Consider the following 17,007-nt stretch of genomic DNA (forward strand, 5'->3'; position numbering starts at 1 on the left):
ATCCTTACCTCCCAGGAAACCCCTCATGTACTGCGCCCCCTCCTTCCCGAACGCCCGTCGTATTCACGCCAATTTACACCCCTGCCCTTCTGCTCTCCGAGGACCCTGTCTGACACCCAATCGTCTGATTAAATCAGACGGTTGATCAGAAGACGAATATAGTTCAGAATGACGACCATGTCCTTGTCTTAAACGATACGAATTTCGTGGTTTAATGCTCTATCGGGTGCTTGGGAACTAAGAAAGAACATTTTTATAACCGTGGTGTAATAAAAGAGGGGCAGTTCCGGCAATGAAATTAAACTTCGGGTAGGCATAACCGTAATTTGCGGCGAAGAGACGACTTTACTCCGTCATTTACCGATCTGTAATTTAATTAAATTAAAAGAAATTAGGAGGAATAATAATTTCAATTAGTGTTCAATTCAACTTTCCTTAGGAATCGATCTCTCAGAATTTGTCGCTGCGACTCGTGCATTAGCGTCCAAGTTTACAGCCGGATTCCTCTGCCCCCTTCTTTTTCTTCTTCTCTCTCTCTCTTTCATCGGGAGTCGCGTTTCTTTTTAATTTGTATTCCATTATTTATTCATTTTTAATCACTCGTTTCGTCTACTCCCGTTTCCACCCGGGCCTTTTAAAATTAGCTGACCCACGTTTAAGCACGACGGTTACAGCTCAACCCGGATCAATCGAATGGCCTTGATCTAGCCACGTGTAAGATGCAGTAGCCCCTGCCGGGTTGAATTAATTAATTAATTACCTGACCAATTAATTAATTAATTCGAACTTTTTACACTGCGAGGCGCTCGGTCCACGTAGGTAGGGGCCGGGGAAAAGGTCGGCGCGGAGAGCGAGTCTACCGTCAGATTCTCGTCCGCGCTACACGTGTCGCGCATCGGGGAGGCGAGGCCCAAGCGCGGGACTTCGTCATATGGGCCCGGGTCTCACGTCTCGGATCCCTAGGTTTATCGGTGTCGCAGAATGGGACAATATGACGTCCCAAGTTTTCAATTCATTTCCCTCGGGATCCGTTCGGTGTTACTCGAATACAACGTAACAACTAGTACGACTAAAGTTGATCGTTGATCAAAGCTTTATGGTGTGATGGATGATCGACGGTCGTGATGGTAAAGATGGTGTGATGGGCACTTTTTATTTTTTGCTTGGATTAAAAGGAAAGGCTGGGAAAAGAGAGAGGCGTTGCGTGGCGTGGAGGGTTTTTTTTTTTTCCCTCATGGTTTTATTCTTTTTATGGCTTTTTTAATCTTTCATTATTATTGGGCGAAGGCAGGAGGTGGGGGAATTAATAACTGGGCGGTGGGTCCGCAGGGAGCACGTGATGGGTTGTCAGCGATCATGTGCGGCGCCACCCCCGGGTCCGTGTCAAAAGCCCATGTCGAGCAGTGGTCAATTACACGTGGCCGGATCCGATTGCTTCTCGCCCCCTCTTCCACGTCGCTTCTTCGCACGTGCTCCGCGGGCTCCGCCAAGGAGCCCGCGGCGGTCCCCCTCTCACGTGATTTAGCATCACGCGAAACGCACGTGATTTGTCCTTTGAGTCCTGGTGGATAAAACTGTCTTTTGGCGGCGGTGCCGGAAGTTATTGGCTGAGAAACGGAGCACTTCCCCGCTGTATAACTTTTGCTTTCCGGAGCTGCCCTCGCTTTGAAGACTGGCTGGTAACTGATTTTTCTGAACCCACATTAAAAAAAAAGAGCTTTGGGGTAACTACTAATGCTGAAGGCCATGCGAGGGGAATAACTAAGCCAGGGTCTCACCCATCAAAATCTTGTAACCAGTACCGAACGTAGTTTTCATAATTTAATAGCTTTGTTGTGTTGCAGACTACAGTGTCATGTGAGGTTGCTCTTATGACCTGACCCATTTGGATCACCGACACTGGGAGCAGCTATGCCTGTATGAGGCCACTCACAAGAGCAGCTTCCTTTTGATCACATGCATCTACGTGGATTGTTTTGGTGCAGGGAGATGAGAAAGCGTCATGGTTGTCCCTTAATCATCATGTTGTATAATTGTATTCCAGCTTCCATGACGCTCTGTCTAGTGACTATTTTCCAAGTTTTTGAATCCATGCATTCTTACTGCATTGTAGAATACAGATCATGTCAGTTTGAGACTCTGTGGAAGTCGGAAAGAAACACTTTTGCTTTTGTGTGTGTGTGGATCTGTTGATGAGGGAAAAATATTTCGAGTTCCAGTGCACATTGTGTCTACTTAATGTTTGATTTGATAAATAGTCATAACCGATGGGCCAAACCTGTCTCAGGGGTCCCCAATCTCTTTTATCTAGTCAAGTTGGATGAATCTTCAGTTTTTTTTTTTTTTAGGTCGCCTGCAAACCAAGCACTTTGGATGAAGACTGACATATAGAAGGGATTACACCAATAGTTAAATATTTCAGAGCTGAGGCACTCCAATTTAGACGATCGTTGGACTCTACACAAATAGGTTAGGTTCAAAAACCTTTGTCCAATTCAAGTTATCTCTGAAGCTTCTTAATCACTTTTGATGCGCATGTACTTTTTTTTTTTTTTTGACTGAATGGGAAGCAAATGCCGCTCAGATTGTTTTATTGATGGAAGAAGATATTTACATGGAAGAAACAAAGGTTTGAGCAGTAAGAAGCAGAGAGAACGGAAGAGCAGAAGGACAGTACGGTAAGAACTGATACAAGCTTAACAAAATCTACAACACAAGCATGGGTCCAACAGTTAAAAGCAGCACCAAATAACCTGAACAAGCAAGATCTTACACAGTCAAGGCTTTTCTGAAAAGCACCAATATATACGAACCAGTTTGCTGGGAAATTCTGAGGCATTTGGTTTTGAATCATGCGAAGGGTATCTCTTTTATGCAAGTTTTTCTTAATAAGTTTTCTCAAAAAAAAAAAAAAGGTTTTTCTTGATAAGAATGATGCCCACAGACAATTTCAGTTTTCACAGAAAATCCCATCATTATACGTTTCCTCAGGCTCTCCTGGTGGCTGCTAATAAAGGGATGTAGCCACTAAGGAGCTAAAGCTGCTGCTGCCGCTTATTCCTCTTCTTTCTTCTCAGAAGTTGATTGGAGTGGCTATACAAACACCAGAACTTTGTATAAATACACTCCCTCCTAACCGAGCTTAAGGTATCCTCAAAGGAGTAACACCGTACGTGGGAAATCTAGTTTAGAGCTTAATGTATATAGTGTGCATCAGTGCATACGACTTGATAAAAGTTATATTGGCGTTTCTAGGAAAAGGTAATAACAAGCAAATTTCTATTTGGAAAAAGCATAATCTCAGTTAACATTCTCTCACAACATTCACCAGAACTAGCCAAACATTCATCTTCTCTGTTAGTCTCCATTAGAACAGCTCATTCCTCTATAGACTTCAGCTGTTATGGATTTTGTGATCAAATGCACTTGCATTAAAGATACATTAATTAATTTATGCCTCGAAAAACATCCTAGTTTTAAGGAATCAACTGCTTGCACTTCCTTGCCATGCGAGAAAAGTCATTGTAGATGACATCACGGGTATGGTCGTGGGGAATGGCTGAAGGGCACATCGATAGAAAAATTCCAGTTTTCTTGAGGCTCCTAAAACGAGATAGCATTCTTCATATGTATTCATCTGCATGTTTGGTCCGAGGGAGTCCAATTCCTATTCCCATTTCAGGAAGAAATTGAAATCTCCATTTCCGACACTTCCTTCAGTATTTAAATTCATTCAGCTAGAGGTTTACTTAAAAATATTGATTTTCTAAAATTTTAACTTTTGAACCAGCGCCCGATTATGCCCAATTTCTATTCTAATCTATTCTGATTCTAATTGTCAACCAACTATACCTTCATAGACATATATGCATACCTTAAAATTATGCCATTATGCTAATTTAAAATTTTAAACAAGCAGTCTAAATTGCCATCATATGCAACATTTTTTTGCCAAATAAGCCATAACCGGCGCATCACCTGTTTTGCATGAAACCTATCCACAAAACATCCCTCTTGTCTTCCCTCTCAAGGGAGCTCCCAGTGATCCACAAAACTCTTTCCCATCACATATGCTCTATGAAAAAAAAAAGGCCTGCCTTGCGTTGATATGATGGTGTCACACCCATGATCCTCTTTGGCACCCAGTCATATTGGACAAAGATATGCGGCCCCCACCATCTCCCCTACGAGTTAACAATTGACTTAGGCTTTTTGAGGGCAGCAGACCACCAGGAGGATTGGCCCTGACCAAAAGCGGCAATTGTCCATGAATAGAATTGCAACCTTTATCGGCAATATTTTGGAGATAAGAGTGAGCGCAGTAGAGAACTATTTAAACAGATTAAACATGTCTTAGACAACTTCTTTTTTTTTTCTTCCTCCTCTAATACCGCTTTTCTACTAAATATTGATATCATGGTCTGGACAAAATATACCAACATTTTAGGGGTGCAATTGGGTCAGAGGACCAAAGTATGCTTGATCCCACTGTGACATAATGTTATATTCAGCTTATAATTTTGGATCTGAACCTAACCCAGTAGCTAATTAGATCGGGTTAGTCGGATCCATAAAATGATTTTAGACCTAGCGGGTCATTCGGATTGAGTCAGATTTAAGTATGACCCAAACCCAACTCAAAATATTCAGGTAGGTCTGATTTACAATATGAATCAAGCATCTATCTATTCTTTTATAACTAAAATATAATAGTTTATAACTAAATAGAAATTACTAAAAGAAATAAATAAAACTAAAACAAGCCAACTTAAGCTCGCATTTTTATTCAAAAACTATTTATTTCAACCAAGTAATTGATCGTTCTTAAATTTATAAATTCTAATTTCTAATTTATATACATATATCGATAAATAAGAATCGAGCAAAATGAATAATGACAAATGAATATTTAAATTTAATTTAAGTCAAAATATATAAAAGGAGATGTAATTGTTAAGATGAAAATAGAAATTGGTTTGCATGAGAGTTCAGAATTAGAATAAAATTCATATAAGTTAGGTTTGCGGACTAGGTTAGTTCTCGTCCGGTTGAAAATACAAGATCTAGACCTGATACCAGACTTAAAATTGGATCCAATTTTTGAGCCTGATCCAATGCAGGGGTTTTAAAAACTGATCGGGCCTGGGCTATGGACCAACCTAATCCATTTGCAGCCCTATAATGCAGTTATTTTCAACTACTTTACGACATCCTACCTCGTGAAGACTCGATACTTCATTCTTCCCAATCAACTACGGGCAGATGCACAGAAGTTTAGTTCCTTGCATTTGGAATCCAGAGCAAAATCCTTGCCATTGAGTGCTCAAATTGTTGCTGTGTACAAGTCTGTACCACAAAGCAATCATCTTTTCTTTTCCATTTGGTCCCTGCAATCTTTTGCCGGAAATTATTTAAGAGGTTTAGGTCAGCTAGGCTGTATCCTAATGTTGGCACTTCTCATGGAGGAGGGTAGGCTCAAATCCTGCATCTCTTATTGTCGCGTGGATCAGTAGAGAAGAACATGAAAGAAAGCAGTTTGCCTTATCGGGTGTTCCTCAGGGTGCCACAGAAGAATGAAGCCACGTGGACGGCTATGATCATGGGTTTGTCGACGCAGGGGAGGCCAGGCTAGCGCTGCAGTTGTTTAAACGAGGGAGGTGGATGCGAAGCGAATCGCATGAGAATGGTGGGCGTGCTGAGCGCGTGCGCTCATGGAGGGAGAGTAGAGGAGGGAACTTGATATTTGAATAGCGTGGCAAATGGCAATGAAGTGGATATGCTTGGGAAGGAGCCCAGCAGCCTGAAACCACCTCGAGTTTGACTCAAGCTCGATACCAAAGCTCGTGTTAAACTCGAGTAGTTAAAATGGTTTTCTTGTATCAAATTTGAGGAGCTGAAATACTCAGCTCGAAGATTCACGAATCTAATCAAGCATATATATTTTTATTAATATTATATTTTATTTATAATATATTATTAATCTAATATTTTAAAATATTATAATTGCTATATTTTGTTTTAATCAAATTTTTTAATTATGACCAAAGTTTGAATTCCAGCTCGAGTATGGCTTGATTGATATTCGAATCAAGTCGAATCGATCTTTATTTATTTATTTATTTTGGATATTAAGACTTAATTGTTCTTAAGTCGAATTTCAAGTTTGAATATTTTGAACTGAGTCGAGCTTAAGCCTCTCGCCACTCAACTTAGCTCGGCTCGATTGCGCCTCTAGGAAGGTGGCCAGATTGGCAGAGGTGCGGGTGATGGTGAAGAGGATGCAAGGGACGGGGAGCGCGGTTGCTTCTTAGGAGAATCATGGGATGTCGGGGGTAGGAGAGTGGGCAGCAAAGAAGCTGCTGAAACTTGAGCCGTGGAATTGATGCGGTATACGTAGCATTGTCAAATGTTTACACGAGGAAAGGGATGTCCGGGGAGGTGGAGGGGTTGAGGAAGTTGATGGGGGGCGAAGAGGGTGGCAATAACATCAGGATATAGCTTGGCAGCCATGCCAACTTGATCCTGAGACTTGCCTATCTTATTCAAAAGAGTGAAAGGAGGAAGGTGTTTGTAATGGTTGGGGTTCCATCATTTGTTGAAAATTGCTTGGTTATGCTCTCTTAATCCCTTTTGATTTGAGTGAATTTTTTGAAATATGAGTTGTGTATAATTCATTTGATAAGAAGGATTGTGCAATGGATGGTTGCGGCCGGTTACATCATGCATGCTGCATGTAATTTGTCTCAGGTGGACAAAGTCTCTGGTGATAGCTGTGATCCAGCTAAACCGGTGATATATTTGTGATTTTTTCCTTTTAATAAACATGAAGCATTTCAAGTATGTGAAAGAGGACATAATGGATGGTTGTGGTTCCATTGATGAATAAATTGATTTAATTTAGTTTCTCCACCATCATGTATTTTTGTCTGAATCAATATAAAGTTTTGTTCCATGGTACTATGGTAATGTACTCTTGATTTACTGTGCGAATGTCCGCAGAGAGAAAAATAGTTCTTTGTTTGTATGGACATTTTTGTTGTTAATTATTAGGTGCAGCTGAGTCTCCATAGAAGCGTTTATATTCTAACTAGTTTTCTGGACTGCTGAATTTCCTTCAGTATGATTAGGCCTATTGAGATTTGATAACAACTCTGTTTTGTTTTCTGGTGTCATAAATAAATTTACATAGACCTCGTCTTTGCTAGCAGAAAAAAAAAGAAAAAAGTTTAGGCGCGCAGGGGAGCTTGCTAGTTGCTTCTGTGGTCGCAAAATCCAGAGCAAACATAATTCACTTCACAAAATTTGAAGTGACTCCTTAGGAGACTGCCGGCATGTTGCGGAAAGTTATTGCTTCTTGAAAATCCTATAATCCTGCAATGGTGGATGTGCGAGAGAGAGAGAGAGAGAGAAATAGAAGGAAGGGTAAGACTACAATATTCAACAATCCAGCAGCCTATCTGGCTTACCATTGTTGGTTGGACAAAAATGTCTGGGCCTTTAAGAACGGTAGCTCTCACTTAAGGGCAGTGGCGGACCGAGCTCGTCAGGCTCCTTTTGTCTCCCCTTTCCCTCTGCCATCAAGATCGAGGGTTTCGATTAATAGAGCGAAATAAAGAATTCTCTGATCTTGTAACCAGTTCTTGATTCTTGAATTCGTGATTCTGGTGAAAAAGAGGGGAAGAACCTTAATTTGTGATTGGTTGCGGGTTGGTTTTGATGTTCGTTATTTATGAGTAAATCAAAGAGAAATAATGAAGCAAACTGTAGATGCCTTAAAATTCTTTTTTTTTTTTTGGTCTTCTATCGCTTAGGTTTCATGATTCTAGCATAACAAACGGAATGTGTGGATATCTGGACGGTGAATCCCAAATTCTTTGTTCATTACCTTGTTTTTTCAAGAGTCACCGGGGTAAAGAGTTTGACATTGTGTTTTAAACTCATATTTGAATTCAAACTAATGTCAGAACAGTAGGAAGAGATGGATGTTCGGACCAGAACTCTTGGCCTTCTGGCTAGGTTAAAATCCTCAAGTGAATACATTCATAAAGCCCTATGTTCTATTAACAGGGATGACAATAACAAGAAGAAGCTGCTATGTGAAATGTTGCATAATCTTGAGTACCCTTAAATTTAATTGGACCATTTACTGCACACCCTAAAACACAATCCTGAGCACCAAATTTTAACATTCTCTGTTTCGTATGCTCTCCTACTTCCACTAGGTCATTGCATAAGGACAGTAATAATTTTAAAATGCTTCATGAATTACCTGATGTTTTGTCCTGTTCCACATGGCAGTTGAACTAGGCCCCACAGGCTTGTGTTTGACTTGGCCGTATGTTGAATTATTTTATGGGACTATTTCCTAGTTACTTGGTGAAGTCGTGCTCGGTATCTGTGGTCTTTCAAAGCAGTTTCTAGTCAAGACTTCACTTTGCCTGCACTTTGTGTAATGTTTTCTGGTTTGCATGTCCCGGTCTACTCTATTTAATACTCATGCAAACTTTATCCTGTGAAGTTTTGGTCAGTTATTTTATTTTATTGGTACCTGTCTGTCTCCTCCATAGTTTTTCTTGGTATAACAGCTTTTTAATAATTCTTTTTGTCTGCATTATTACCCTCAATTCTTTCAAAGCCATCAGGAGAAATAGAAGACAGTCAATGCATATTATCTGATGCATCTTTTTTAAAATTTTGTTTAAGTAGAAAGAAATGACCAGTGTCCTATAGTTTCTAACAAGTTGCCCATCATACTTTTGGCTTTACCTTCAATACATGTTTGGCTTTGTTGCATACGTACCTTGGCGATAATTATCCAATACTTTTGATCAAATAATTCTTTTTTTTTTGGTGCGGGGATGGGGTGGGGAGGGACTTATAGACTTCACAATTGCTGTCACCTAACAGAGGTTGAGGATACTCATGATAGGCTGTCATTTTTGGATGGTGGTTCAATCTTGAATTTGCCAATGTTTTATCTTGAAGGTCAGCCTTAATTATTTATCAAAATACCAGGTCTTGCTCTTCAAAGGCTAGCTTTCTAGTGGCAGTATATTTCTCAGAATTCAGTCACTCCATCTGCTAACATGCCCTGACATTTAACCATAGTTTTCCTTCCAACGGTCGCATGCAATATGCATCATATTGGTCAAGGAAAAAGATGAATGGCACAACAACTTTGACAAAGGTAAACTCTCTCTCTTAATGTATAGAAAGAAAACTAGGTTCAGTTTTCTTGGTAATTCAAATGTCATCCATTAAGATGCTTCCACTAGACCTATTGTAAGATCAGATACATGATTTCCAATCTTAATGACAATGGAAACCATGAAATTGGGTTAGTCAAAAGCTTCTAAAAAAATGACGTAAACTTGTTCCACCATGCAATTTCAATTGGTTTATTAATTTATCTTAAATGATGCGAGGTTTAACGAATACAATGATACAAATCAATTACTTTATATAACCTGCATTTTAGTGCTAAACATGCATCCCTGGGGCTTGTGACATAGAACTCTGTATAGGCTGGACATGAGTCTTGCTTATGTCAAGATGAATTGCTCTGATCAACGCTTTCCAAAGTACCCTCTATAGAGATGTAAGATGTTGATAGTTGCCCACATGTTTACAGGAGATCATTTAGACGTAGGCTCTTAGTTGCAAAACAAATCGAGATTGGAACTTTTGTTTTTCCATTAAAATTCATCACTTTTTGTTACCTTAAAAAATAAAAGAATAATCATGCAAAAAATCATAAACTATATGGGGTTTTCAATTTCCTCTTGAGCTTTAACTTAGTGCAATGAGGTCATAGAATTTTTAAATTCGTTCAATTCGGACTGTGGTTATGAATTCCAGATGAAATTATCACATAATGTCATGTGTTCAGCTTATATGGCAGAAGAGGATGATTACTTATATAACATCATGTGATAATTTCATCACGATAGTTAGACAGAATTGATACTCTGGTTCTGAATTGAACGAATTTAAAAGTTTGATAACTTAATTGTACTAAATTAAAGTTTAGAAGAAAATTAAAAATCCTCAAATAATTTAGAATTTTGTATATAAATTATTTCAAATATAAAAGGAGAAAAAGGATGCGCCCATCAAACACTATGAGCGCTTGAAGACCCACTCGAATTGCTAGCTTTTTGTTGGCTTCTGAGAGGCCCAGTATTGGAGTATTAGAGGCGAGGCCATCCTATCATCTTGAGAGCATTCCTATAGATCGGGTGAGGAGCATCCAGAGGCGCAGCTATTGGTGTATGAGTCTGAGTAATTGGTATTTCTAATAGCAGGTTCTTTTAATGGGGTTTTGGCCATAACTAAGAATTGCGAACGTTCTCTCATTCCGTTCTTTCCTCTCTTGTTCGGATCAAAAGCGCAGAAGATGGGGTTGTAGCGACGAGCATCGGCCACCTGTTTGACCCGTCGATAACCTTATGGCCAGCGATGAACACATCGAAATTTTTCTTCTGGTTCTTTCCATCAATTTCAAAACCTGTTTCTATCCTTTTACACCATGGATTCATGGCAAAACAACATGAACTTGAATTGGACGTTAACACACCAAAATCGAAATCAAAGTATAAAATCTTACACCAAAAGATTTCAACGAAGTTAGGTGGAGAAAGGGTTTTGACCTAAGCTGAATAAAATTTTTTACTCGGTTGATCTACTGAAAGCTAAATCGAATTCCAAGATCCATTAGAAACATGGATTTGATCGTGGAGAGAAGAGATGATTTGGGTCTCCAAAAAATTAAACTAATTTTTTAAATTTGAAAATTAAAAGATAAAATTTTAAATTATTTAGTTCTTAATCTTGCAATAAGATTAGAATTTTCATGGACACCATGGGTTAATCCTTCCTATGGTACCTAGCAAAAGTTTTTTTGCCCCCTTTTTAGGATTTAACCCAATAAATGCTTTAACAAACTTCCAACACAAAAGGGAAAGAACAAATTTTTTTGATTTGATAATTTGATCAAAATTTAATATCTAAACAAAGGACCAATAGGAAAATTCAATATAGCCTACAAATAAAAAAGTTTTACATCACCTAAAAAAGATGACCGATGATCCCAATGGATCTAACGAGAAAGACAAGAAAAGCATAAACCAAATTATTTAATAAATATATTCTTGATAACATTTTTCGTTTTGCAGCACAATGCCCAAATCAAAGCAGCTGTATAAGAGTAGATAAGATAAAAACTTTTACATGATACATGACAGCAGACACAAACTCGACTATAGTGATCAATTCAAAATAGAACTAATACAAACAAAGGTGGGAGACATAGGGATGGTAATAAAAAAGCATCACGAGAGTATGCAAGAGGATATGACCGCGCATATGCTCTTATTTATTGAAAAGAGACACCATGTGCGTAGAGCTTGTAGAACTTGTTGATCAAGCCATCAAGTTGAGAACAGTCCCAAGGGCAAAGATGAAATATGAGATCGCTAGTGTACCCACATGATGTACTTCATGGGTGGTTTCATAGTGCCGGTCAAAAGTTGCATGAGACGGACCACGAGAACCAGAATGAGGGTGAAATTGATGAGGCTGGCTAGAGAGTACAACTTGAAAGCCAGCTTGTGGGACTTGAATTCGGCTGGCACCAAAGTTGCTTTGGAGAGGCACAACTGGAGTATTAGCGGCAAGACCGTTAGGAGGTTTGTACTGGTTTGGGCAGGTGGAGGTGGCAACGACGTTTCGAGGAGGATTTGGGCAGGAGGAGGTGCTGCTGATGATTGAGAGTGTGAGGGATGGTGTAGGCGACGTGAGGGAGGGGATTAAATAGGCGAGTCGTTGCTCTTAGGACCAAACCCTAAGTAGGCGATTGAGTATTCCATCCACCAAACCCTGATCCTTCCACCAAACCTAGGTGGAGGTGCCGCTGACATGTTATTGCTATTTGAAACCTTGCTCTTAGGACCCATTTTCTTGTGCTGCTGACATTCCTTGCTCATAGGACCCATTTTCCTTTTGATCCTTCCACCAAACCCAGGAGGAGGTGCATTTTGGGTTCCTTATCTTCAGGTTCGGTTATTTTCTCACGAAATTGATGGGGACATCGGAGCCTAGTCCACCATCTTAGTACATATTTATTTCTAGTTCACCATCTTAGTACATATTTATTTTGTTTTGTTTATTGGCTTGTTTGCATTTTAGGGTTCATTTGTGTATTTGGGGTTTATTGGAAATTATTCTTGTGTAGGGGGTTTATTTTAATTGTTCTTATGAGGCCCTATTTAAAGGGAACTTTGATGGTAATTAGGGCTTTAATGAGAATTGATTAAGAATTTTTCCCCACGTTTTCCCCTCCCCGCTTTCTCCTTCTCCTCTCCTACTTCTCTTCCTCTTCCTCCTTCTCTTCTCCCTCTTCCTCTGTTTCCAATTTAAAGCTACAACGTACAGCAGCAATCTCAAGAGTACATCATCATCACCACTGAAGTCTTCCTTCCCAGATCCGGTTCTACACCAGAAATTCTTCAGGTTCCTTGCCGGAGCGGAGTGCTTTTTCTTTCCTTGCTGGCATGTGATTGCTAGTGGAAACCTGGCTCTTAAGTGCTCTTTGGATCATGTCATTGCTAGTGGAAACCTGGCTCTTTGGTGCACTTTGGACCCATTTTCCTTTTGATCCAGGTTCCTTGCCCAACTGCCCAAGGAGTGCCTTTTCTGTCATTGCTGACGTGGAAACCTTGCCTCTTAGATACTTTTTTTTTTTTTTTTTTTTTTAAGGTGGGTGAATCCTTCCCGTGGTGGGCGCTAGCCACCCCTCTGACCCGCCAATGTCCCTATGGCTAGCAGTCAACTTGTCGAAATTGTTCTTATTTTTCCATCAATTTCAAAGCTTGTTTCAATTTTTTAGACCATTGATTCATAGCAAAACAGCATGAAATTGAATTAGAGGTTAATACACCAAAACCAAAATCAAAGCATAAAATCCTACACAAAAGATTTCAACGAAATTAGGTGGTGAAAGGGTTTTGACCCAAGCTAAATAAAATTTTGTACTCGGTTGATCTACTGAAAGCTAAATCAAATTCCAAGATCCAATAGAAACATGGATTTGATCATAGAGAGGGAAGATGATTCGGGTCTTCACAAAATTAGACTCATTGTTTAAATCTAAAAATTAAAAGATAAAATTTTTAATTATTCAGTTCTTAGCCTTGCAATGAGATTAGAATTTTCATAGACACCATATATTAATCCTTCCTCTGGTACCTACCTAGCAGAAGTATTTTTGCCCCCCTTTTGGGATTTAATCCGGCAAATACTTTAACAAACTTCCAACACAAAAGGAAGAGAACAATTTTTTTTGATTTGATAATTTGATCAAAAATTAATATCTAAACAAAAGACTGGTGGAAAAATCCAATATGGCCTCCAAATAAAAAAGTTTTACATCATTTGAAAAAGTTGGCTGATGATCCTGATAGATCTACAAAGGAGGACAAGAAAAGCATGAACCAAATTATTTAATAAATATATTATGGATAATATTTTTCATTTTGCACCATGATGCCCAAATCAAAGCAACTATGTCAGAGTAGATTGGATAAAAAATTTTATATGATACATAATAGTAGACACAAGCTCGAATATATTGATCAATTCAAAATAGAACTAAAACAAACAAAGATGCACACCATGAGAACATGTAAGAGGATATAACTCCATGCATGTGCTCTTATTTAATAAAAAGGGAAACCATGAACATAGAGATAGTAGAACTCACTAATCAAGCCATTATGTTGAGAACAATCCCGAGGAAGAAGGTGAAGTATGAGACCGCTAGTGTAATCCAGATGATGCGCTTCACCATGTTGGAGGTGGGTGGTTTCATGGTGTCGGTCAAAAATCGCATGAGATGGACCACAAGAACCAGAATGAGGGTGAAATTGATGACTAGCAAGAGCGTACAACTTGAAAGCCAGTTTGTGAGACTCGGATTCAACAATAGCAGGCACCGAGGTTTTTAGGGCTCCGGAGAGGCACAACTGAAGTACTGGTCATAAGGCCATTTTGAGGAGGTTTGTTTAGGTAGGAGCAACTACCGATAGTGGTATGGCTGTTTTGAAGAGGTTTGTTTAGGTAGGAGACTCAGAAGCTGCTGCATCTATAATAATTTCATTTCGAGATATGATTAAGAATGTGAGACTGCAAGGATTAGATGAGGATTATGTATCCATTCGTTGATGATACTTGTCTGTGAGAAGGAGGCTTTTCCCTTCCCTTCCCATTTTGGGGTAGAGGCTTTGTACTCTAATTTTCCCTTCCCTTTAGGCTTTAGTGTCTTCAAGTGTCTTCTCTTTATGATAATACTCTTATAATACTATTGACCGAGGAGGCTTAATACGCTTACAATACTTTTGATTGAGGATGCTTTAATATCTTCCCCTAATACTCTCGGTTGCTAACTGCGATAGAGGAGGCTTTAGTGTTGAGTGTCTACATTTTCCCTCTTCCCTTCCCTTGCTTTAGTATTAGAGTGCAAATAGGTCGGGTCGGACCGTGTTATAAGTGATCCCGACCCAACTCGATTTCTTATTTGGATTCTATTTTTCAATCCAGGCCCAATCTAATAGAAGATCGGATATTTTTGACTGAATCGATTATTCGGATCGCGTCGTCTCTATGTATAATTCGATTCCAACCAAAAAAATTCGGATCCGATTTAGGTCGGATTCAGACCGTTCAACTTTACAAAATAATCTCAGATCCATATATATTCGGCACAGAGATGCAGTAACACAAAAATCAAGACCATAACAATTTTTAAATATTGCAAAGACAAAAAAAAAAGTTTATTTTATTTTTTGAATAATTTTTTTAAAACCAGTTTCACGGCATTTCTTCAGTATGTTTTCAGAAATTGCACCCCAATCAGAATCACTCTCAAGCGGAAGCAAGAAGGATAAATGTTTCCGGCGCAATCCATCCCAGCCTTCGAAAGACGTATCCCCCTCCGCCGCAGAATGGATCGACCCTCTTTGCCCTCTCTCCCTTTCTCTTCTTCCATTTCTTCGAAAACCTTCTGATATCTTGTTTCATCTCTCCAACCCGCAGAGACAGGAGCCGTGGCTCGCCGCCAGCATGAGGCCGGAGAACCTCCTTCCAGGACTCATATTCGGATTCCTCTAGGCTTATTTCTCGATCTGACGACCGCCAATAGAAGCACTTCCACGGGGAAGTCCTCCTTTCCTTATGGGCAAGCTCCAGTCAGTCACTTCTATCGGCAATGGTAAAGAACTCAAGATGGTATTGCTCCTTCTTTCTTCTCCATTCCACCAAATTCGAAGTGGGGAAGTGATAACGAATGAGATTTTACTCCCCCCTGCCCTTCTTTACTCTTCCTTCTCTATTTCTCACTCTTCTGAGGTGAAGAAGGAATTATAATAGAACCGCAAGTTTTCTTTTTTTTTTTTTTTCCTTTGCTGATTAAAGGTTGTAAGCAGTTTCCTAATTTTTATTTTTTTTTAATTGTTTGATCGCGATCATTTTGATAAAATCTAGTCATCTTGACTTTGTCCATTTATCATCCTGGGTTCATGATGCCATATCCTTTGCCAAACTTCAATTGTTTATTGCGCCATTTAAAATTCTCACAATCCAACAATTGTCCAAGCATTATTCATCTTCTGTTCTGTAGATGTACATTTGCAATGAGACTTTCTGACCTCGAAGCGCTTGTAATCTAATACTTACGTAGTCTCAAGATCTCTCTGGAGCTGTTCCATTTTCGCCTGCATGTTACTTCTTACGTATAATACTTTTTACTTAAAGTAGCTCTTCATTCTGGGGCTTTACTGACACACGATTATATGATAGAGAAACTTTCTTTGGTCTCTAATGTAAATTGGGTCTCTTTAGGTATTGACATTTAAATCTTGTAATCTAGCTTATCAGTCATCTTATGGCAAAACTTGGGTTTGGAAGAAGAAAAAAAAGATGAAATGCAGATTTTAGTTGTTTGACAACTAAATGAAGATGGGAGCTGAAAGATTGCTTCTCAATGTGCCGTAAGACACATTAATTAATAAATTTGTCATCATTAATGCCAACATATGCCATATATTAGTCCATTTTAAATATTCTTTTTGTCCGGATTCTTTTTGGCTTTCTTACTTCTTGGAGTGGTCTCGGCTATTTCCATATGGTACTAAGCTGTTATCGTTTTTATGGATAATTAGTGAAAAATGCCTGTACACTTCTATAGCCCCTCCCTATTGAAGGACCAGCTATTGGTGCCCACTTTTAATCATCTGAATCTTCCGAACTCAGTCACATCTCTTTTTTCATCCCTGTATAAATATTAGCACTTTACTTAAGTAGTTCATGCATTGTAGACAAAATTTGTCGAGTAAAAGTGATTAGATGCCATTTGTTAGCTGTAAATCAGATTTATGGGCTTACAATTTTTGGAAAATGGAACCACTACCCATTTTTTTATTAAAATATTTTTTAAAAAATAATATTTAAAAAATAGTTTCAGCGTATTTGGTTGATTATGAAAAAATAATATACGTTAGAATGATTTATTTTAAGTTGAGCATCTAATTTTTTTAAAAAATATATGAAATATCTATTATATACTTAATAAAATAAAAGACGTTACGATTTGAGAGTACTTTTTTTTAAAAAAAATAAGTAGTTTTCTCGTGTCTTCTATAAATTTTTTCTGCGAACATAAAAATTTTATTTTTATAAAAATACTATTATTTATTTTTTATAAAAAATAACTAAATAAATTTTTTTTTTAATTTTTTATTAACCATATTTTTTTTTCACCTTCTTCTTTTTTCCCGGATCAACGAGGCATAAGAGGCGGAGCTCTCCTTTGTGAGGCCAAGAAGCTACCATCCGAGGCTCGGAGCCAACGCTGGGTAGTTGCTGAAAATTTCTCCTTTTTGGAACCAAAAAAAAAAATGATAAAGAAATACGCGTGCGAGACTGCCACGTACCCAATTTGAAAAGGGCGAACCC

Source organism: Phoenix dactylifera, chromosome 9, assembly GCF_051530095.1.
Source record: "Phoenix dactylifera cultivar Ajwa chromosome 9, Ajwa_hap1_PhDact_Kaust_v1.1, whole genome shotgun sequence".
NCBI lineage: Eukaryota > Viridiplantae > Streptophyta > Magnoliopsida > Arecales > Arecaceae > Phoenix > Phoenix dactylifera.